This window comes from Panthera onca, chromosome D1 (genome assembly GCF_046562875.1).
Source record: "Panthera onca isolate mPanOnc1 chromosome D1, mPanOnc1 haplotype 2, whole genome shotgun sequence".
In the NCBI taxonomy this organism is placed as follows: Eukaryota; Metazoa; Chordata; class Mammalia; order Carnivora; family Felidae; genus Panthera; species Panthera onca.
In genome coordinates this window covers 99,597,580-99,620,650 of record NC_138348.1, presented here as the reverse complement: position 1 = coordinate 99,620,650, position 23,071 = coordinate 99,597,580, and the positions used below count along the sequence as shown (strand labels likewise).

The window sequence follows — 23,071 nt, the reverse complement described above, 5'->3', positions numbered from 1 at the left end:
ACAACTTTTTTTTTTTTTTTTTTAATTTTTTTAACGCTTATTTATTTTTGAGACAGAGAGAGACAGAGCATGAACAGGGGAGGGGCAGAGAGAGAGAGAGACAGAATCTGAAACAGGCTCCAGGCTCTGAGCAGTCAGCACAGAGCCCAACGTGGGGCTCGAACTCACGGACCGTGAGATCTGACCTGAGCCAAAGTCAGACGCTTAACCGACTGAGCCACCCAGGCGCCCCTCCATTGCTACAACTTGACAGCGATCTTCCCGTGTGGTAGGAGAAACTTCTTCTCTCTTCCTCTTCCCCCTCTTCCTTCAGGAATATCTTCCCTCCTCTTTGTCTTTCGCTCTTATATATAAATTTTAGAATCAGCCTGTCAAATTCATCTGAAACTGTTGGGATTCACACTGGAATTGAGACAGTGGATCTGAATCTTGAGTCTCCTATCCATAAAGGAGTCTTGAGACTCCTATCTCGAGTCTCCTATCCATAAAGGAGTCTTGAGACTCCTATCTCGAGTCTCCTATCCATAAAGGAGTCTTGAGACTCCTATCTCGGTCTCCTATCCATAAAGGAGTCTTGAGACTCCTATCTCGAGTCTCCTATCCATAAAGGAGTCTTGAGACTCCTATCTCGAGTCTCCTATCCATAAAGGAGTCTTGAGACTCCTATCTCGAGTCTCCTATCCATAAAGGAGTCTTGAGACTCCTATCTCGAGTCTCCTATCCAGTCTGCCTTTCCATTTGTACATCCTTTTCAACGTCTTATATTGGTTTTATAAATGCTTTCATGTAGGTCTTGCACATCTCCCACGAGATTTATCCCTAGGTGCCTTATACTTCTTATTGCCATTTTAAATGCAATCTCATGTGTGTTTTCTAATTTTCGCTGGTACAGAGAAAGGCAATTGAGTTGTACATCTTGATCTTAAATCCAACGATCTCACTAAACTCTGTTAATATTTCTAATAATTTACTTACAGATTTCCCCTGGGTTTTCTCTGTCGACATATCATCTGCAAATGATACAGTACGGTTTCTTCTTTGCCAATGCTTACACTGCTGGGTTTTATTTCTGGTCTTCTGTACTGCTAGGCCTTAGAGTAAAATGTAGAATAGAGGCAGTAATACAGGACACATACACATTCACGCATGCAGTCTTATTACTGGTTTTTATTTTTTACTTGTATTTCATTTGTGTGTGTGTTTATTTTTAATTCTTCCCAGCTTTACTGTGATGGGACACCTAACATTGTGTACGTTTAAGGTATGATGATTTGATGCATGTTTGTGCTGCCACATATTGCCACAATAAAGTCAGTTAATACCTCCATCACCTCACATAATTACCTTTTGTGTGCATGGTGAGGAACGATAAAGAAAATATGGCGCATATACGTATATGTGTATGTATATATATATATACATACACATATATATATATATATATATATATATATATATAATGAAATATCATTCATTCAACCATAAAAAGAAGGGAATTACTGATTTTAAATAGATTTCTTCTAATGTTCTATAAGTCCCCCTGTAATCCTGGCTTTCCAAGATGTTTCTGTTTTACATTAATTATGAATGAATGTTCTGGATCTATAGCTTTTAACCTTTAATCCATCAACGAAGTAAATTATGTGCATGGGTTATCTAATGTCAAATCATCCTTACACTACTGGGATAAAACCAATGTATTATTGTCTTCCTAATAAATTGTTGGATTTGGTTTGTTGCTATCTTGTTGAGGTTTTTGCATTTATGTGCGTAAGATTGGGCCGTAATTTCTATTTTATTGTGTTGACCTTGCCCGGTTTGGGTATCATGATAGTCCTGGCCTCACAGAACAAGTATTTCCTCTCTTGCTATTCCTTGGAAGAGTTTGCAGAAGACAGAAATAATCTGCTCTGTGAACACCTGGTAGAATTGTATGACTTAGTCTTCTCTTTGTGGGAGGATTTTCAATTGCCTTTTCAATTCATTAATGGCCATGACACTCTTCATATTTCTCTTCCTCTGGAACATATTCAATGAGTATAATTTTTTATAGCGATTTGCCCTTTTCTGCTTTCAAATTTATTATCAGAAAGTTGCTTATAGCATTTTATACTTACTCTTAGAAATCACTAACTTCTGTTGGATCTGTAGTTATGTCTTTTTCTACATTCCTAACGTTGTTATTTGTGACGACTTTTTTTTTTTCATCAGCTCCACCAGATGTTCACTCATTGTATGTCTTTTCAAGAACCTGCTCTTGGTTTTGCTGATCCTTTTTACTGTGTTTTAAATTATCCTTCATTCTGCCTTTACATGTTCTTTGGGTTCATTCTATTATTCTTTCTTTATATTTATCTTCTTATGTTGGATACCTGGTTCATTAATATTTAGCTTTTCTTGTTTTCTTTTTTTTTAATTTTTTTTTAACGTTTATTTTTGAGACAGAGAGAGACAGAGCATGAACGGGGGAGGGGCAGAGAGAGAGGGAGACACAGAATCTGAAGCAGGCTCCAGGCTCTGAGCCATCAGCCCAGAGCCCGACGCGGGGCTCAAACTCACGGACCGCGAGATTGTGACCTGAGCTGAGGTCGGCCGCTCAACCGACTGAGCCACCCAGGCGCCCCCTTTTCTTGTTTTCTAATATCAGCATCTAAGACTGTAATCCTCCAAGTGCTACATTTACCCCAACACATGAACTTTGAAATGTGGCTTACGGCTTATTGTTAAGTTCTTAGTACTTTAAATTTGCACTGTAACCTCTTATTTGACCCAAGTGTTATAAAGCGGTGTGTATGTTAAATGTCCAAAAGTATAGTGATTTTATTTATTTTTTTTTTTTAATTTTTTTTTTCAACGTTTTTTATTTATTTTTGGGACAGAGAGAGACAGAGCATGAACGGGGGAGGGGCAGAGAGAGAGGGAGACACAGAATCGGAAACAGGCTCCGGGCTCCGAGCCATCAGCCCAGAGCCTGACGCGGGGCTCGAACTCACGGACCGCGAGATCGTGACCTGGCTGAAGTCGGACGCTTAACCGACTGCGCCACCCAGGCACCCCAAAGTATAGTGATTTTAAATTACTTTCATAATTGACTGCTAACTGAAATGCACTGTGGTCAGAGAATGTGGTCTGAGGATACAGATGCCTCAAAATGTATTGACCTAATATATGGTTAGTTATTCTAAAAATTATATTCCATTTATTAGAAGACTGCGAATTCCTTCATTGTTGGGAAGAAAGTTTTATGTGCCTATCAAATCAAGATTATTAAACTGTGTTGTTTAAATTCCTACACGCTTTATTTTCTTTGACTGGCCCCTCAACAATGGAAATAGGTGCTTTAAAAGATACCTCTATGAGGAAGGATTTATATATTTATCCCTGTGTTTCTTATAATATTTAACAGAAAAATTAGAATTGCTATATTGTCCTATGGGTTGGATTAAATTCTATTTCACTTTCCACCTTCTTGCGTCCTTATGTGTTGTACGTATATTTTATCATCTTGTAAATGGCAAAGACCTAGATTTAAAAAAAAAATTTTTTTCTTAATTCCACCTGATAATTTTCTATTAACTATCAAGTTTAGCCCATTTAATTTTATTGTGACTATTGACATATTTGGTCTGATTTGTTTCTCTTTTGACCTTTTTTTTTTTTTTTTTAGATTTTTTTTTTTCTTATTCGCTTTCTCCCTCTACTGGTTAAGAAATTATACAAGCTATTTCTAGTCATTTAGTGGTTACCTTTGGAATTTTACCACGTGTGTTGGCTACAGACTGAATGTTTGTGTCTCCCAAATTCATATATTGAAACCTAATTCTCGATGGGATGTATTTAGAGATGGGCCTTTGGGAGGTGATTAGGTCATGAGGGGGAGTCCTCATGAATACCATTAGAGCCCTTACAAAAGAGAGCTCTCTCACCTCTCCCCCCAAGTGAGGCCTCAGTGGGAAGATGGCCATCTGTAAACCTGCTTGGCCAGCACCTTGACCATGGACTTCAGCCTCTAGAACTGTGAGAAACAAATTTCTGTTGTTTGTAAGTCCCCCAGTCGAAGGTACTCTGCTGTAGCAGCCTGAGCAGACAAAGACAGTCTTCGATTTAACAAAGTCTAAAGTTAAAACGTATCAGAGTTACTGGGTATAACACCCTTCCTGAAAAAGGCAAAAACACAAATCACCGCCCTCCTAATACATGTGCTATTATACAAAATTTCAGTTCCGTTTGCAATTCTATGACATAGATATTAGAATGTATATTTCATGGAAACATGTTTGTCTAGATTCCCTCGCATGTGTGGTAGCCGGCCTTCAAGACGGTCCCCACTACCCCCTGGTATTGCATCCTTGTACAGCCCCCTTCCACACTGCACCATCTGTGTGACCAATAACATACGGCAGAGTTGACATGTCCCTTCCAACAAACAATAGATTGTAAAAGGCACTAAGGCTTTCTTTTCTTGCTTGAGCTTGCTCCCTTGCTCTCTCCCTCTCTCCAACTGCTTGCTTTTAGGGGAAAAGGCGTCTGCCGTGTCGTAAGGCTCCTCCAGCATCCCTGCCGAGAGGCCCATGTGGCAGAGGACTGAGGGCCTCGGTTCAGAAGCCCCCCAGGAAGGAGACCTGCCACGAACCACGTAAGTGAGCCTGGAGGCAGATCCTCCAGCTTCCACACGATCCCCGCCCCTGGCTGACAGCCTGACTGCAGCCTCGTTAGTGACTCAGAGCCGAACCACGCAGCCCAACTGCTCCCTCGCTCCTGACCTCAGGAACTGTTTGAGAGAACTAATGCTGTGGTTTGAGGCTCATTTGTTATGCGGCAGGAGATAACCGATACGTTGTAGTTACTAACTGATTTCTTCATGATTCTTTCTGCTGAACCTTAGCCATGCATCAAGACCTTTTCTTCACTCCCAAAGAACATCTTTTCACAATTTTCTTTAACAAAGATCTATTACTTACAAACTCAGGTTTTGTTTACTGAAAATGTTTTCATTTCACCCTTCCGGCGGACAAACTCTTAGGGGAATCCCAGGAATTCTGACCTCCTAGTATTCCGGCCTTGGTGTGATGCCCTCCCCCTGAGTGGGGACCGCTGCTGGGACTGGCTGCTAGCCAGGAGAGGGGCTGTTTTTTTTGGGGGGGGGGGGTTAATGTTTAATTTTTAGAGAAAGAGAGACGGACAGAGTACGAGCAGGGGAGGGGCAGAGAGGGAGGGAGACACAGAATCCGAAGCAGGCTCCAGGCTCTGAGCTGTCAGCACAGAGCCTGACGCAGGGCTGGAACCCACGGACTGCGAGATCACGACCTGAGCGGAAGTCGGATGCTTAACCGACTGAGCCACCCAGGTGCCCCCTTTTTTAATTAATTTTTTCAATAGGAGAGGGATTTTTGGCAACAGGGTCCCTCCTAGGAGCAGGAAAGACACATGTTAAGGGTTCCAGGGAAGCAGTTACTGCCATGCCTTCCCCTCAACTCCCCCCAGATCCCTTTCACAGCTGCTGAGGTTCAAGTCCATCCTACAAACACACACTGAATTCTAGAAAGAGCCACACTCTTCTGGGCTCTGCAAGGGATACGTGGGTAAACAAGATACAGCTTCAGCTTCCAAGGACTGACAGGGTTTGGAAGCAAAGGGCTCGAGTACCTCAGCAAGTGCGAAGAGAGCTTCAGGAGACGTAAAGACTACAAAGGAGGGTCCATCGGGGCAGGGAAAGGGGGAGCACGGATTACAACACGGAACCTGGGACGTTCCCATGGAGGAGCTGACATTTCAGCTGGACCTCGGAAGGAGGATGGGACTCTGATGGACAGGGGCAAGAAGAGAGAAAAGCCAGGGCTCCCTGGCAGAGGAAATAACATGAGCCAAGGCAGTGAGAAGGACAAATGGGAGGCAGGGATAACAAACAGTACTCAGTTCAAGTTCAGTTCGAGTTGAGCCTCGAGGCACTTCCTTGGATGGTGGCTGCCTGAAGCGGCCACCTCAGAAGGATTCTGAATGAGGTCCATCAGGAGAGGGGGCCTGGCCCCATTGGTAATGTCTGCGTAGCACTGGAGGGCCCGGGACGGCCATCTGCCAAGTATTGGCCATTTCTAGAGCAAGATACCCTCCAAACAGTGAACGATCCTGTTGAGCGAGGCATGAGGGGTGGGCGGTGAGAATTCTGAGAAGTCAGATTGTGGAGGCTCTCGAATGCCAAGCCGAAGAGTAAAGACTCGTCTTTGTGTTCCGAAGAAAACATTTCTGATCAAGTTACAGTGTGCTGAAAGAAATACGGTTACAGATTTGGAAAGCGACCAACTCCCTGTTCCTCCAACCTGCTGCCCAGGCCCGGCCTCCACCAGCCACACCTCAGCACAGGCCTCCTCGGGGCGACTCTTGGCCCCTGCGCTCACTTTGTAAAGTCTCGTCGGTACCGTCGGCATTGCCCCTGAGTCAAGTGGCCAAACACACACACACAGAGCCTCTGCAAAGACACACAATGCCCTTCTCTCACGGCCGCACCAAGAAACCCCAGAGGGGCCTCCCCTCCCTCCCACACGACCGCCCCTGTGTGTGCCACGCCCTCCCAGTTACCACACATTTCATCTCTCCCAGGAGGGAAGCAGGGCCGTCTGGGGCTGGCTAAGGGTGGGTGCGGGAGGGACAGAGAAAGAGGCAATAGAAGTGAGAAGTCTCATTTCCGGGCCACAGAGTCTAAGGAGTAGATGGAAGAAAGGAGGGAGGGATCTCTGGAAGAGGGAGAAGCAAGGCTGAGTTGGGCAGAGCTGGGAGAAAGGGTTCAGGAAACCACATTAGCCTCCAGATGCGCGTGCGTGAAGCCCCGGAACCCTGCCTGCGGGGAGCCTGAGGACCTGGCTCTCAGGGACAGGGTCTCAGGACAGTGGGGGGAGGGGGCGGGGGGCGGGGTCCTGGCCCCCTTACTCTGCTGCTCCCCAGCTCTGAAATTCTACACCATCTAGACCACCCTTCCCAGCGGGGGGGGGTGGGGGGGTGGAATAGAACCAGCCACGTTTTGCTTCCTCCGTGGCCCGTGGCATCTTAGGAGAAAGACTTCAGGTTTCCACTGGTGGTTCTTCTCCTCCTTTCCACGTTCACAGTCACCTCTATGTCGGTAAACAGCTGACATTTCAGGTGACAGCAACCCTTCCACGTTAATTTCGCTCCCCGATCTTCCTGCCTTTTGCACAGTTGCTTTCTGCATGTGCGGGAGAAAGCAATCAGAAGAGTTTCTCCGGCGATTATCTTTCCATTCTGAGTCACATAATTTCACATAATTGCTGGGTAAAAGCTGCTCAGAAAAAGAAGCCACTAGTTGATGATATAGCAACATATGCTCTATTATTTTTGATTCCATGCAGCAGCGAGGTAGATCAGAATACCCAGTTCTATTGTGAAAATAACTCCGAAACAACCTCCCTCTAACGCGCACAGCCTCCAAATTACAGTGGAACTTGATCATCTCACGCTCATGCCTCTCTCCCTCCGCCCCTAAAGCCTCGAGCCCTGTCCAGTGCATCTGGCCTGCCTGTCTTTCTTCAGGCTCAGCCCATCAGAAACATGCCCAGAGGGATCACTGACGCCGGAGTCCTGGCAGGATCCCCAAAGAAACATGAGCCCCACCCCCCACTCCAGACAGGACATGCTGGATGGGACCTGTTTACGGGGCCACAGAATGCCTGGGCCCCATTGTTTAGGCCGACTGGTCACCCTCGACTGTGTAATCAGATGCCAGGGGACACGACTTAGCCTGTGATGTATCCAGATCTCTGCAACAAAGAAGCCCGTAAGAGAAGATTCCACTGTGTATAAATAGGACAAAGCCAAGATGTGAGGTTTACCAGATGGAGCTGGAATCACAGCATGCCAGGGTCAGAATGATTGAGATAAAAGCTCTTACTTCTTATTTGAGGAGCCCGAGGCCCCAGCAGAGCAGTGATGCGGCCAATTCACACAGCTAGCCAGGGCACAGAACTGTCTGCGGCTCCCGTCTGAGGCTCTGGTGGGCTCGGCCAGGCCTGCAGGACAGGAGGCCACGAAGGCAGCCGGGAAGGAGATAGGAATGGGGTTGCACCAGAGCAATGAGAGGGGGTGGGAGGGAAGCACCTGACAGGCTCCTCAGCTCTCCATTAGAAGACCACCTTTGACTGAGGACATTCAGGGGGGCAGCGCCGGCTTCTGGAAGGCGAGAAAGAGAATCACGTCCAGAAAGACCTTCAGGAGGCTTGGAGCCCCACTCTTAGTCTCTCAACAGGGGGGCAAAAAACAGGAAGGCAAGAAAAGAAAAATTAACAGTCCTTTCCAATTATCCCAGCCATGCCATGTGGCTGATCTTGGTGCAGGTGGCTATTACCTATAGCCTAGGTCTGAACAGCCTGAGGCTCGGCGAAGGACCAAAAAGAGAAAAGGCCCAGGACTAAAAAACGTCAAAGACAAACTGGTCTGATTTACTGACAGAGAGGTGGGTTCTTCAAGTTCCTAAGACATTGGTAAGTCTGACTGTCAGGAAAACAGGACCGGACTGTCTGATCTATTTGTGTCAAGATCGTATTACAGACGGGGCACTGGCCCCAGCAGCCTTTTCAGGCCTCCTTCGCCTGGGATTCTGTGAAAGGGTCGTGTGTGCACCTCATGAGTGGTACCGACGGTTCCGATGACACGTGCTAATGGATGGGGCTCGGGGAAGTGGCCAGCACAAGCCAGCAGATAAAGCCCACACCCGTGCTGTACCTTGAAGAGAACGTAGGTGTGATAACGCCTCCGTGCTGGAAAGACTGGAATGTTCTTGATCCTCTCGGGCACCCCTTCCACCACTGAGGTCTCCCTGCTTCCCCATCCACGCAGGGACAGCCAGGCATTCAGACACACCCCCACCCCCTTTCACACACAGAGACCCTGTCCTCCCTGCACCGCTCCTCACCTTTCTGCTTCCCACCCCGGATGCTTTGGCCTAAAGCTCTCTCGGGCTTTTATGTGCCAGAATAAAGAGAAAGCAAAGAACAAAAGGACAGTCATCATCTACTTGACAGCTGTGTCTGGAAGAGCTCAAGGGGGCACTTTTCCAGGCTCCGTCCTGCTGAGCCCAGAACTCCCTTGGCTCCTTCTCTGCCACGCGGCTGTTTGCAGGATGGGGAGGGCGGAGGGGAGGGGGGGGGCCGGGTTTGCTCCTCATCTCATGTTCCACGTGACCAGTGAACCTGGAAACGGCCAGGACCACACTGTGGCCCCAAACCGCTACACTCCGGCCTTGAAGCTCCCCAACCACAGGACCCCCGGCCCCTCCCCCAAGCTTCATCATGTGTAAAATACATCTTGGGCCCTCTTCGGGGAAGCTGCTCAAAATCCCCCTTCCTCATACAGCCTCGTGACATAGCTGCGGCCTCCCTACCCGTAGACGCCTCTGTGCAACGTGCAGCCCATCCCCCACCCCAGGCCAGGGCGCCTCGGCCTCAGGTTCAGGTTCACGCCCACGAGCCAAGGGCGACAGAACACGGACCTCCCGAAGAGGGACGTTCAGGCCCGGAGTTCTCCCCGCAGCTCACACATGGCCCAGTCCCCACTCACATCACACACCTCTCGGGGCGCAGCCTTGACGGGAGCGTGAAAAGGAAGGCGGAGGAAAGACGGGGGAGTTTTCGAGGTGGTAGGAAACGGTGAGCTCGGTGGTAGGAATAAAGAAGCAAGGTGCTGGCAATGGGGGGTCGGGGGCTGGGGACAGAGGCCTGCCGGCAACATAGGAGTCCTTCTGTGAACCCCATGGAAGGCAGTGTGAGGGATGGAAAAGCCTGAGGTGGAAAGCCCATATCCGAAGCCCAGTCTTGGGGCCTGGAGTGGCATAAGAGGTGATAATAATAATCATGATGAGTAGCCTAGGAAGTATATATTACCATCAAACCCATTGTAGAGGCAAAGAAACTAAGGTGGAGAAAGAGAGGTCCCCTGGCAGGTGAGAGCTGGATTCCAGGCTTCAACCCAGCTTTGTGGGCTTCCTGCTGGGAGCCCAGAACTCATCCCAGGGGAGGGCCACCTATACTGCGGCTCCCTGGAGGCAGGGGAGGGGCGGGGGGGCACCTCCCCAGGCAGCTGCCACTCTGTTCTTGCTCCTCCCCCAGCCTCTTGGGCTGAGCTCTGCACGGGGGCCACAACAGAGGGCGCTCCTGTCTCAGGGTGAGCCTTTACCAACCAAGCTCCCCAGCGTCTCTAGCTTCATGCATATTCATACAGTGAACACACAGTGCCTGCCAGCTCACCCCGGAGGGAGAATTTATATTCCCTTGTTGGACAGAAAGCTGTTTACTCAGGAGGGTGATTTTTTTTTTTTTAACAGATTACAGAATTGCACAGCTGATGAGGCTGCATTTGTGCCACACCAAGTACTGTTCTCAGTGGTTTAAATATACTAACTCATTTAATCCTTACAGCGGCTCTAGGGAGTGGCTCTGATTTGGATCATCCCCATTAGACAGATGGAGAAACTGAGGCCAGGGAAGTTAAGTAACTTGCCCAAAGTCCCAGAGCTAGAAAGTAGCAGAGCCTGGATTGGAACCCAAGTAACGTGGCTCCAGAGTCCTCTCCTTGAGCCACTCTACTCACCTGCCATTCTGCCTCTCGGTGGTTTTGTGGCCTTGAACAAGCTACTCTACCTCTTGGAGGCTTTGCTTCTGAAATGTAGAACAAGGGTAACGACATGTATCTCAGGAGCCATGAGGATGAGAAGACATCACTTTTGTGTGTCGACAAGTACACTGGTCGGCCCACGCCCTTCTGAGAAGGGTATCTCCTTTCGGAGGGGAGAGGGCGCCTCCCCCACCCCAACCCTACAGGTCTTCTGGCTAAAAGGAGCAGGTCTGAGACGTCAGTGGTCCCCCAGGGACTGTCACTTGGCGGGAACAAAGGGAGGAAGGGTCAAAGCAGCCAAGCTGTGAAGTTGGGGGGGGGGGGGTGGCGGGGAAGCCTGTAGGGGAGTCAGTTCACCTGCGGGAACAGAGGAGCAGGGAGAAGGGAGAGGGAGCAGGTCAGGGCTGGGTGTGCTCCAGCCCCCGCAGCTCCCACACCAGGGCTGTGCATCCTGTGGTTTGGCCCCGAACGGGGTACCTGCCTTGTCTAACCAAGCTGGAGTTGGCCTTCCGTTGTTTGCACGGGAAAGAGCTGTCAGGTCAGAGTCGGGTTCCAGGCCGGGCGAACAGAGACTGCTCATTAAGCATCAGCGGCTGACAGTATGACTACTGTCACTCCCCAACTCCTTCCTCAGCTTCCCCTCCATTTTCTTCTACCCTCTCGTGGGAAATGGGGAAGAGAAAGAGAGAACGGAGCCAGGGAAAGGGCCCTGGTCCCTTCCTCTCACTTCCCTCCCTTCCTCCTGCAGCCACCCTCCAACCTCTGAAGGCTCCGGCGTCCTCCTGACCGGTGGGAAAGGGCCCTCGGCCCTCAGAAGACACAGGCAGGCAGAGAGGGGGTCTGGGGAGGCCCCCCAGAGCCACTGCTTTCTCTCGCCCCAAGAAAAACTGCCAGTGTCATCCAGGGCCACAGACAGGCGGCATGGGGGAGAGCGGGTCTCACCGGGGCAGCCGGAGCTGATGACACGTCGGCCACCACAGGGCAGCCCCAACCCAGAGACACAGCAGCATGAGAAACAGAGGGCCCAAGGTAGCAGAAGAGGAAGGAAATCCCAGAGGAAGAGAAACTGAACAGGGGAGGCACCCAAAGGGAAGTTCGAGAGGAGGCTGACAAAGGAAAGACCCGATGAATCAACCAAGCGAGGTTGGCCAAGGGCAGTCCCGGCAGAGACCAAACGTGAGGAAGAGAGACAGAGAGACACAGGTGGCAAAGCAGAAAGGCCGGGACTGCTGTGAGACGAGCCAGTCTGCTCTGCAGAAACACCAAACAAGTCTTCGTGCCACCGTCCTCCCTGTGAGGCCCTCTCTGGGCCTCCACCCTACCCCTGCATGCCCTAGGCTGGGTGCTGAGACTCACAGGCACAGGGTCAAGCACACTCATGCCTCGGGCAGCCCTAATCCCCCTGCCTCTTGGGTTGAAGGGGCGTTGGGACAAGGTACACCAGGACAGAGACTCTTCCACCCTGGACCTCTGAGTGCACCTGCGGCTGCTGTCAAAGAAACGGGGAGCACCCTTCCTGCTCCCGATCCCCACCCACGGGGGGCCGAAGGGGCCGAGGGTGGCGATGGCGATGTTGATAACATCATTTGCAAGACAGCCTGCTTACCAGACGGTTTCACAAGCACCAGCTCAAAGGAGTATCACAACCACGTGTGACGCTGGGGAACCGGCCATTTTACGGACCAGAGGAGGTGAGGCCCGCCGTGACTCGCCCGCGGCCCCGCGGCAAACGGTATCGGCTCCTGAGTCTCTGGGGGGCCGAATGCTGACGGTGCCCTTCCAACTCTTGCTGCCTCCCTGGCCAGTGTGGCAATGCGTGGGGACTAAGGGAGATGAAAATACTGACCCTGACCCCACGCCCCAGCTGGGCTCATTTGATGGGCGTGCTCTCCCCCCAGGCCAGAGGGGAAACACGGGTAAGCATAACGCAAATTAAGTTAGATAGCTGTGTTTAACTTCCGCACGCACGCGTCATGTCACTTTCATCCCTCACAGCGGCTGGCTCAACTCTGCGCTGTCCACTATGACCGATGTCAGGGGAGGGCTGGGACCCCAGAGCCCCCTGGGAGGAGAGGGGAGGCCTGGCCTGTCGGCCATCGCCGAACCCCGGCTCACAGTTCTGCCCCTTCACCCCCAGCTGACGCACCCTCGTGTCCCTCCTCAGCCCCCACCGCCCACAGCAGCTGCCGGGTACCCTGACGTTCTCTGGCCCGCGAACATCAGCGCCTTCATGCCGCAGCCGGACAGTGTCCCACACGACCCGCAGGTGATTCCCGTCCATCAGAGCTTGGGGAAGCCAACAGAACTACCAGCCCAGCCCCCAGCAGCCTTTCAGAGCGGGCTGCCAAGCTGCAGATCCCCCCCCCCCCCACTCCTTTTTTTTCTAGAATGGCTCAGAATTAGATCAGGGTATAGAACTGAACTAAAGACCACCCCTCCTCAAAAACAGATCCACATCCACAACATTGTCCCACGGGAAGATGCTTTAACTTCACCAAATGCTTCCTTTCAAATACTATCCGATCCTAACGGTCGCGTATATTTCAGCCTGCATTCTTAGATCAGATTGCTTTCCAGACCGCTGAGATCGGCCTGCATTTAGGCGGAGCAAAGAAAAGTAAGGTTGGGACGGGGTGTAACTTGGGAGAGAATGGCACTATTCTCCTTCCGGGAATCAAATTAATACGGCTTTATTGATGGCCTGCTTTTGCCTGGGCAACTTAGTCATCACCGAGGGTACGACACACACAGTCACTGCCTCCAGGAGCTTACAGTCTAACAGAATTCACAGGGTCCCCCCTGCCCCCCAGCCTCCACACTGCTGTCAGACCTGACAGCTCTTTCTAGGGCAAACAACATGGTCCCAGCCATGCTCACTCCTGCAATATCTCTACGATCTGGCCTTCTCTCTCTCCCCACTCTCAAAATCAATAAACTTGAAAAAAAATACAATTTATATGAATAAATAAATAAATAAATAAATAAATAATAGAAACTTTTTGGGGAGCCTGGGTGGCTCAGTCAATTGAATGTTTGACTTGATTTCAGCTCAGGTCATGATCCCAGAGTCATGGGATCAAGCCTTGCATTGGGCTCTGCAATGGGTGAGGAGTTTGCTTAAGATTCTCTTTCTCTGTCCCTACCCCCTTCTCATGGTCTCTCTAAATTTTTTTTTTTAAAAAGAAAGAAATGTTTTACTGTGGCGTATAAATACCTCTAAGTCTATCCATTTTCTACCCTTCCAGTATTTTCTCCCATACTTTCAGCTAAGATAGTCGACTCCTGTTTCCTGCTGTTCCCACCGCTTAGAATGCCCTTCCCTAAAGCAAAAAGAATATGAAAACAGAGAGAGACAAACCCTAAGAGACTCTTAAATACAGAGAACAAACTGAGGGTTGCTGGTGGAGTGTTGGGTCGGGGGTGGGGGAGGATGGGCTCCACAGGCAAGGGGCATTAAGGAGGACACTTGCTGGGATGAGCACTGGGTTTTATACATAAGTGATGAATCACTAAATTCTATTCCTGAAAAACATTAATTAAAAAATAATAAGATTTAAAAAAAGAGAGAGAGAGAATGCCCTTCCCTAATGTGCAGCCAAGGTTGAAAAATGCTGTCTTTGTCCAACGACCTCTCCAGCCTACGGACTGAACTGTATGCTTCTTTCCCCCAGACTCAACGTGCACCTGTTGCCTGTCATTGGCACTGATCCGGCACACCGCCCTTTCTGTTTCAGGCTCTCTTTAACAAGGCTCTCCTAGCTGAAAAGTCTCTGTGCCACCCCGTGACTTGCAAGAAACTGAGGCCGGACAGCCAGCCAGTGAGTGCTAGCTGACAGACGGATGTTTGAAGGAGCACAGCTGTAATCGCCAGGCCCTAGAATTGTGTCGGGGAGGTGTGGGGGGCACCGAAAACCCAGTCCTATCAACAGCAACCGTGATGATTCACACGGATCGCACGTACCCTTGATGTTGATGTGGCATGATGAAAATAGCATTCCGCCTCTGTGATTTTCCTCCCCAAAACCCATAAGCCCGGTCGAGTCATGAGAAAAAAGTCAGACAAATCCGAGGTTGAGGGGTATCCTACCATATGGATGACCAGTCCTCCTCAAAACTGTCAAGGTCATCAAAAAAAAAAAGGCAAGTCTGAGAAATTGGCACAGTCCAGAGATGCCTAAGGAGACAAGACAACTGAGTGGAATGTGGTATTCCAGACAGGATCCTGGAACAGAAAAAGAACATTAGGTAAAAACGAAGGACGTCTGAAGAAAGTATGGACTTTAATTAATAGCAATGTATTAGTGGGGCACCTGGGTGGCTCAGTCGGTTGAGTGTCCAACTTCAGCTCAGGTCATGATCTCACAGTTCGTGAGTTGGAGCCCCGCGTTGGGCTCTGTGCTGACAGCTCAGAGCCCGGAGCCTGCTTTGGATTCCGTGTCTCCCTCTCTCTCTGCCCCACCCCCACTCACGCTCTGTCTCTCTCTGTCTCCAAAAATGAATAAATGTTAAAAAAAAATTTTTTTTTATTTCAGTTAAAAACAAAACAGCCCCCAAGCCCATCCCATCACCTCCCACGTCTGTTCACCCTCCTGGCAAGCAGGGTGCAGCCCTGTGCCCTGTTCATGACGTCTGACGCTCCTGTAACAGAGGCCAGGCTTTTACAGCTCGGAAGCACAGAGCCAAAATCCAGCAAAGGCTTTTAAAGCTGCATTTAAAACAAGTGTTTTGGGTCTAACCAGAGGTCACTGATGGATCTGCGGCCTCCAGAGGAAAATGCAACCTGTTCCCTTGATTTGCATTTTAAATGCCCGTCAAATAAACAGTAAACATCAATTATTCTGTTTAATAACCTAACTTGAAATGACTGGCCCCTTACAAAGTTCCAAAGAGGGGCTGATGAACAGAGAGCACTCTAAGCCTGGGATTAAGGAGACGGCAGAGGGCAGTGACACTGTCACAGGCCCAAGGGGCCTGAGTTACTGAATTCCCTGCACTGCCCCAAGGCGGCTATAAGCATGACAGGGCACCTCGGGCCCAGACCATCATGCTGACACTTCCCAGGGTGGCCCCTTCCTCCTGAATCCCTCTCATTGTCTTGCGGGGCCTCCCCGAGTATCCCCCTCTCTGGGTCTGCCCCCACCCTCCTTCACTCACAGAGCAGGGCGCCCCCACAGCAGAGGGCGGGAGGCTGAGCCCACAGGTCCCTGTGACTCAAAGCTATTTCTCTGGAGCCCAAACCCAATCTAGCCTGGCTGCACAGGGGGAGTGGGAGGGACAAAGGTCCTTTATTATGTAGAGAGGACTTATTATTTCAACCCAGAGGCACCTTTATCTTTAACATGGAGATCCTTTGGGGGAAGAGACACACAGTCAAAGGAAAAAAAGAATGGACCACGCAAAGAAATAAGGCCCTTTCCTTGGAAAGGGATACACAGAGTTCACAAAGCACAAACACAGGCCTGGTTTCTAAAAATTTCCCTGGAAAGACCCCAAGCTGACCCACCAGTGGGGGCCCGGTGCCTCGCTGGCCCCCGCTATCCCTGCCAACTGTGACGATCCTCACGATGCCATCCCAGCCACTGCCCCAAGAGCTCTTCCGGACAGGACAGCCCAGAGACACAGAGCAGGGCTGTGTGGCCGACTCTGGCACAGGCCAGGGACACAAGTTGCCTAGGGTCAGGGAGCAGGACTGTTGCCTGCCGGCTGCAAGCTCAGAGGGCCCAGGCCCCTTCCCCTAGGGGAACTCGATCTTGTTCCAGGGAATCTAGACGGTGGGCGGCATCGCGCAGGAGCCCGGGGCCAGCCCCCCCGCCCCGGGCAGGCTGGGCAGACGTGAATGAGTCAGGCCAGCAATGGGATCACCTCCTCCACATGCCCGCTGACAAAGACCCATTCAAGAGAGGCCAGACAAGCATTCCCAGAGGCAGAAACAGAAACTCAGAGCAGCTGCCAAGGCCAGAGGCCCACAGCACCCTGCCCACGGTCAGACCACAGTACCAGGCAGCTTGGCCAGGCCCCTTGCCCTTCCCCATCCAACAACCCAGCTCCTGGAAAGCACAGCTCTGGCCTGCACGTCCCAGCCTGCAGGGCGCTTTGAATGTACTCACATCGTCTTGTTTCGCAGTGGCAGGGGTGGGGGCATGGGGACAAACCCTGACCCCAGGGAAATCTGCCCTGCCTCCAGATGGCAAGGGTGGGTACACGTGCACGTTCGGAGGGTTTATACAACCTCGTGTGCCTCCACTCCAGGAAGCACACTGTCCCCTCCCTCCTGCCACAAGCCCTCGTTCCCCTGTTCCCGCTGAGCCAAGGCCCCTACCTCTTCCCACGTATGCACTGCCATAACTAGTGTGTGTCTCCTCCATCAGACTATGAACTCCCTGGGGGTGGAGGCACATGCTAGGCATCCTCGGGGCTCCAGCACTCAGCAAAGCAGCCGCTCAGTAAATGTCGATTCCCCACTGCATGGATGTTCCGTATGATTATCCCTTGTGGTTATGATCCAATCCCAGCTCAGAACAATCCCGGGTACCTGCATAGGCTTCTTCAGGAATTTAAAAACTTTCTTAGCGCCCCTCCCTTCCACTGCCTCATTTCTGCTCTCTGGGGCTGTGTCAAACCCCACTCACCAAAACGCTATGAGTCAGCTTCCCTCCGCTGACCTCAGACCTTCGGCACCCTCCAGACCCCGGATGGGGTCGAATTCTTGTTTTCTGGATTCTACCAGGGGAACCGCCCCCACTACGACGGCGCATGGGCACCAAGGAACGCACGCCTTAGGGACACGCAGGATGCATTCCTGGGTCTGAGCGACTGGCAGGGAGGCAGTTCTGCAGGACAAGTGGGCTTTCAACACCTCCTGGTGGGCGAGGACTTTCTCCCATATGTTCAGTTCACACATGCTCACTGGACTTTCTCCAGGTGCCCAGCACCATGCCAGGCACCGTGTGGGGGACAGATCCTGCCTTTGAAGAGGTAAGGAAGGTGGAGGGGAGACGGCGGGCCTCGTACTCTAGGCGGAGAGTCAACAGGGCATTCAGGGGGCCCAGGGGGAGAAAAGCACTTCTGTTTACTGGGAATTAGGAAAACCTATTTGCAGGAATGAGCACTGGAGAGGAGCCTCGGAGGCTGATGTAACAACAGCGAGTTACTCCATTCCCATAATAATAATGTCATCACTGTTATTATTGTCATAGCAGCTAATATCTCCTGCTTACTACATGCCAGGCGCCGTGTGAAGCACCTTACACAGCTCACCTCCGTCATCCCCATGCTTGTGTGACAGATAAGGAAACCGAGGCCTAGAAAGTTAAGAAACCTAGGAGGCATCAGAACCCAGATTTGAACCCAGGTCCGCGCGCCAGCCTCTGTTCGGCAGGCCCGAGGGAGGGCTCGTTCCGGGTAGGACCTGAGCACAGGCAGACAGGAGGAGAACACAAGGCCAGGGATGCCCCACCTGGGGACAATGCCCGGTGCATGGCCACACCCAGGTTACGAGAGCCTCAGTGCTGATGCCCAGGCACCTGTCCTTATTAACAACGGACCACGGAGAGCCACGGGAGGTGTGACGTAGCCGGACTCCATCGGCAGGACCACCGGTCAAGTGGATCCGGGCTGAGAGAACAAGGCAAGGGACCGTCACAACGGTCTGGGTGCCAGACTGCAGCTGGGTGAGGCGAGAAGGGGTGTGGGGACCTGCGAGCACGTGCCCACGGGAGAGGGATGGCAGGTTACGTATGTGTCAAAAAGGGAAAGTGCGTGCACGTGTGAGCCCACGTGCGCATGAGTGCCGGGCCCTTCCGGCTGAAGATGGCTGCAGAGCCTTCCTGATGGGAGGAAAGGACGGGACAAGGCGACTGATCAAGGTGAGCAGGAGGGCTCTGAGAATGAGAAGCTATTCTTTTCACGGCTCTGCTGGGTCCTGAGACGCGGCCTAATGCATCCAAGGGACTCGGCTGACGTTTGTTAAAAGGAGGCCCAAGTCAGATATTCTGAGGGAACAGTCACATTCCCATGGCCCAGCCTGGTCCCCAGGGTCCCAGCCCCCTGCCTGGACTTCGTGCTCCGCCCCCCCAGCCGCTCTGAACATCTGAGTAACAAATGTGTTCCTGTGTGGGATCCAAGCTGACTTCAGACTTCCCCAGGTCAAGGTCTCACCTCCTCCCTCCTCTTCCAGAGCAGAGACGATGCTGACAATTGGTTCCAGACTTTTGTCTCAGCCAGAGAGATTTTGCTTCTCATCAGGCACAGAAAGCCCTGCTCAACTCCCGGGGCCACGGCCACACGCTGGCCAAAGGCTCTCCCTCTCGGGGATTTCACAGACCCACCAAATGGTGGCCCCGGGTCTCATCCTCTGCAGAGAACACCTCTTTCAACCTTCTACCCAGCCTGTTTTAATACTGGCAGGACAGGTAGACCAGTGTCCAGGAGGGGCTGGCTCCTACACCCCGAGAGAAGAAAACCCAGTTTCAGTGTCTGGGGCAACTCCCGTTGGACTGGGTGAAAGGGGAGGCTTTCTCCAAAGGAACCAGAGACCGGACCCTCTCTTGCTCAGCTCAGCTGCAACCCTGTATTATGAAATAATGAGCACAATTTGGCACCAGGAGAGAAAAGGGCTCTCAAGATTGTATAATCTACCAAAATTAGAGGAAGAAATGGCTTAGAAATCATGGAATCGAAACCCCTTATTGACAGAGGTGGAAACAGAGGTCTAAAATTTTGGAGGCTTTCACCTGCCTGAAATCAGTCTAAACTATTTTTGACTTTCACCAGAAGCCCAGTTTGCATCCAAAAGGGTATCTGTGGGATGAATGCACTTGCCCTTGGGCCAAAGCCAGGACTAGAACCTGGGTCTGTGCCTCCAGGCTCATAGCCTTTATGCTTCAGGCTCTCTGCCTCCAGGGACTGTGCCTGTCACGACTGGTTTGCTTCCTCCGGGGCGCTCAAGCACTGGGGCAGAAGCAGGTGGGTGATTTGTTAGACAGTGAGTCCTAGGGGCCGCCTGGCACAGTCTGCCCTCCAGATGGCAGCCAGCTAAGTCCAACAGGGCTGCGGGGCAGGGGAGCATGTGCTCTGGTTTATGGGGGATCCAGGTGGGCTGACTCACCTAAGGCTGCGGGAAGTTTCCAGGGTCTAGGGAACTGCTCCTTCTCCCCCCTCTCCTAGCCACACCCTCCAAGAAAATACAATAGAGCAGGCTCTTGGCTCACTCGGGTACCCACCTTGGGCACCTGCCCTTTGGGGAGGGATAGCTCAGTCCACCAAGGATTGCCAGCAATAGAGAAAAGAAGGCAAGAGATGTGGGATGGGAGTGTGGTGTCACAAATCCTAGCTGAAAAGTCAGAAAGCCTCAGCCACCGCTGGGTGTGTGTGTGTGTGTGTGTGTGTGTGTGTGTGTGACTTCTGAGCCTGTTTCCTCGTCTTCACGACGTCCTGATTGGATGTTCCCTCAGGGCCCCTTGTGACCCTCAGAAATCTAGGATTCTCTTCTTCCTCACTCTAGTGTCCCTAGTAATTAATACACAGTAGGTACTCAAAACAAGTCACTGAATGAATGAATGAATGAATGAATGAAATGGATACTCCGTCAGTCCAAAGTGCAAGCGGAGGCCGGGAAGGCAATTCTTCCCTCTGCTGTCCACCCAGGTGTTCGCCCTGAACACCACCGAAGCCACGGGTCTTGGAAAAGCCCCAGCAATGCAGGAGCCCTTTGCAAACTGGCTTCCTCTCCCAGATGCACAGATGTGGCCGGAGGGGCCACAGGAAGCGGGGAAACGTGCCTAAAGGAGAGAGGGTGGCCTGGACCCCCAACAGGAACAGATCGCCGGACGCGTGCCCTCTTACCGCCTGGCTCCTCTCCTTCCAGCCCCTCCTGGCCCTGTCTCCACTCGGTCCTCTTCCTGCCCTCCCTGCACCCCTCCCCACCACTTGCTCCCTCGCTCAGCCCTACCACCCGTCCTCCCTCCTTTGTGGAGGCTCTCAGCCCTCTACTGGTCCCGGGGTTGCCTGATCCTGTTAGCCAGGAAGACTCTGGGGGGCTGAGATGAGACCGCCAGGGTGGGCCAGGAGCCTCAGGCTTTCTCAGGGTCCGGGCAGGGAGGGCTTTAAATTCTGGTTGTGTGCTCAGCCTCTTGAGGCTAGGACCTAGGGGAGGGGCTCCTCTCTGAGGGAAGCTGGAAGTTGCGAGTGCATTTCTCTCTACCTCCTAACCCCGCGTCCGCAGGGAGATGTTTCCTTCTGGCCTTCCCTGGGCCTTCCCTACACACACTCCCGCACAGAGCCAGATGAGGCAGGAAACTGCCCTCTCTCTTCCAGCTCCAGACTTCTCTCGAAGTACTGTGTGTGTGTGTGCGTGTTTTCGTTGGTGTGAGAGCACACGCGATGTGGGAGTGGCATTGAGGGTGCTGTGCAGGATGAACTGGGTGTGCACGCGGTGTATCGGCGGGATGAGATACACGTACCTGCAGTGTGTTCGAGTGCGTGGCACGACAGAACGCGTGGTGCGTGTGTGTGAGGGAGTGTGTGCGGGGCGGTATGCACGGATATGCGTTTGGGGCGTTTGGGGCACGTTTGCGGGGTGTAGTGGGGGGCAGCTGGAGCGAGGAAGCCGCCGCCTGGGTTCCAGGTGGGAGCCGGCTACCCAGGGTCTCCGAGCCAGAGAAGCCAGGGATAACCAGTCTCTAGGCAACCATGTTGGGGGGGGGGGGAGGGGAGGCGATATGGAGGTGAGGAATGGGCAGGAAAAGGAGGGAGGCTGAGAATTGAAGAGGGGTTTCCATGGCAACTGCCAGGGAGGTCACGTGCGAAAGGCTAAGTTGCGGAAACAGATACACACATCCACGCATCCACAATATGAGGGCGGCGGGCCCCCGGGGCGGGGGTCCTTCCGTAGAAGACGGGAGCTGCGCACTGACCCATCTCCGAACCTGGAAATCCGGGCCCAGCCGGAGGGCCCAACGCCAAGGAGACAAAGGAAGTGGAGGAAGAAAGAGGCCACAGCCTCCCCCCCCCCCCGCCCCCCCATGTGTGGGGTTTGGCAGCAGGGGCCTGACCGGGCCCAGTTCTCCAGCACCGCGGCTCCCTGCGCCCACCCTCGGGTGCTTTCCCGACCAGCCACCACTTGTAAGAGCCAGAAGCAAGCGCCAGGAGCCAGAGCCGCCCTTCCAACTGTCCACGGAAGCCCAGCAAGACACAATGGGGGAGGCTCAGCCAGGGCCGGCCCTGCTGGGGAAAGGGGCTGGGCGTGAGGAAAGGAGAGAACCGGGGATCGGGGAGGCCCCCTGGAAGAAAACAGGACTGGATAAACAAGAAGGAGGGAAAACAACTGATGCAGACATTCTCATGAATCCACGCTCGGAACCCCAGCCCTTCTTTACCTCCCCACCCCCCCGCCGCCCCCCAGCCCCTTGCCCACCGCCCTGCCCCAGCCCCCACGCCACCCGAGCACCAAACCAGCCGTCCCATTTTGCATGGCTCCGTGTGTCTACACTGGCCTCCAGCCACGTCCCCGTCTTCACATGCCCACCCTCCACTCAAGTGTCCACGGCCGCCCAGTAACAAAGGGGAGGCTCCCGCTAGATCTGGGTGGGAGCTGCCCCTTCCCCTTCTCCAAAACACCGTAGCCCCACGCCCCGGGGCAGAGGCGAGGGCGCTGCCGTCATCGGCTTCACCCGCACCGCCTGGCGGGCCTCCCCCGCGAGAGGCCACGCTCCCCTTCCGACGCCCACCCCACCACCCCCCCCCCCCGGGTTTACAGCCCCCAGCGCGTTCCCGCCGCCCGGGCTGCCGGGGGCCCTCGGGGGCCGCTCACACCCACCGAAACAAACAAAACGCGGCAGCTCCCGGCGCCGCCGCGATCGGTCCCCACCCCGGCCTCCTGCCGTCCTCGGAAGAAGCGCCCAACTTTGCCTCCCGCCGCCGCCGCTTACCTGCACAGCGCGGGCCCCTCGGAGACAATCCCCGGAGGACGCACGGAGTCCGAGGAGCTGGGAGTGGCGGGGCTGGGGGCAGGGCGGTGGGAGAGGCTCTCGCGTGTTTCCCGCCTCCCCTCCTGCGCAGGGCTGGGGCGGGCGGGAGCGGCGCGGCCGGCGCGGGTGGGAGAGGGGGGCGGGGCTCGGCCGGGCCGGGCTCCGGGAAGGGCCGCCGCGGTGTCACCGGGGAGCGTGGCGCGTCCGGGGTGAGGGAGGGCGCCTCTCGGGGGGCGGGGTGGGGTGGGGGGGGCAGGCCCCGCTCCAGAAGCAACAGGAGACGGCCGCCGAGGGGGCGGGCCCGCGCCCGGGATCTGCCGCCAGCTGCTGCTTTTTGGTTTTCCTCCGGGGACGGTGGGAAGGCAGCGAGACAAACACAATGACAGAGCTAGTGTCTCTCCGAAATAGTAAACCGAGGGGAACGGGGAAATAACCCAGCACCAGACACAGCAACCCACGTTAATTGGGAGCCTTGGCAATTAGGGGGA

General features: G+C 53.0%; 1 protein-coding gene across 7 annotated transcripts in view; it reads right to left on the bottom strand.

Moving 5' to 3' along the window:
• FXYD6 (FXYD domain containing ion transport regulator 6) overlaps positions 1-22,654 on the bottom strand; it is a 31,254-nt gene extending 8,600 nt beyond the window's left edge. For 2 of the 7 annotated variants that reach the window (XM_060604860.3, XM_060604857.3), the window contains exon 1: positions 22,545-22,654. The gene's annotated coding sequence lies outside the window, so the exon portion shown is untranslated. Of the gene's footprint in view, positions 1-12,223; positions 12,435-17,246; positions 17,272-22,109; positions 22,247-22,544 lie in introns of those variants that run through there. The other 5 variants (XM_060604859.3, XM_060604856.3, XM_078432795.2 and 2 more) reach the window with 5 other exon arrangements.
• Positions 22,655-23,071: the final 417 nt, after the last annotated feature.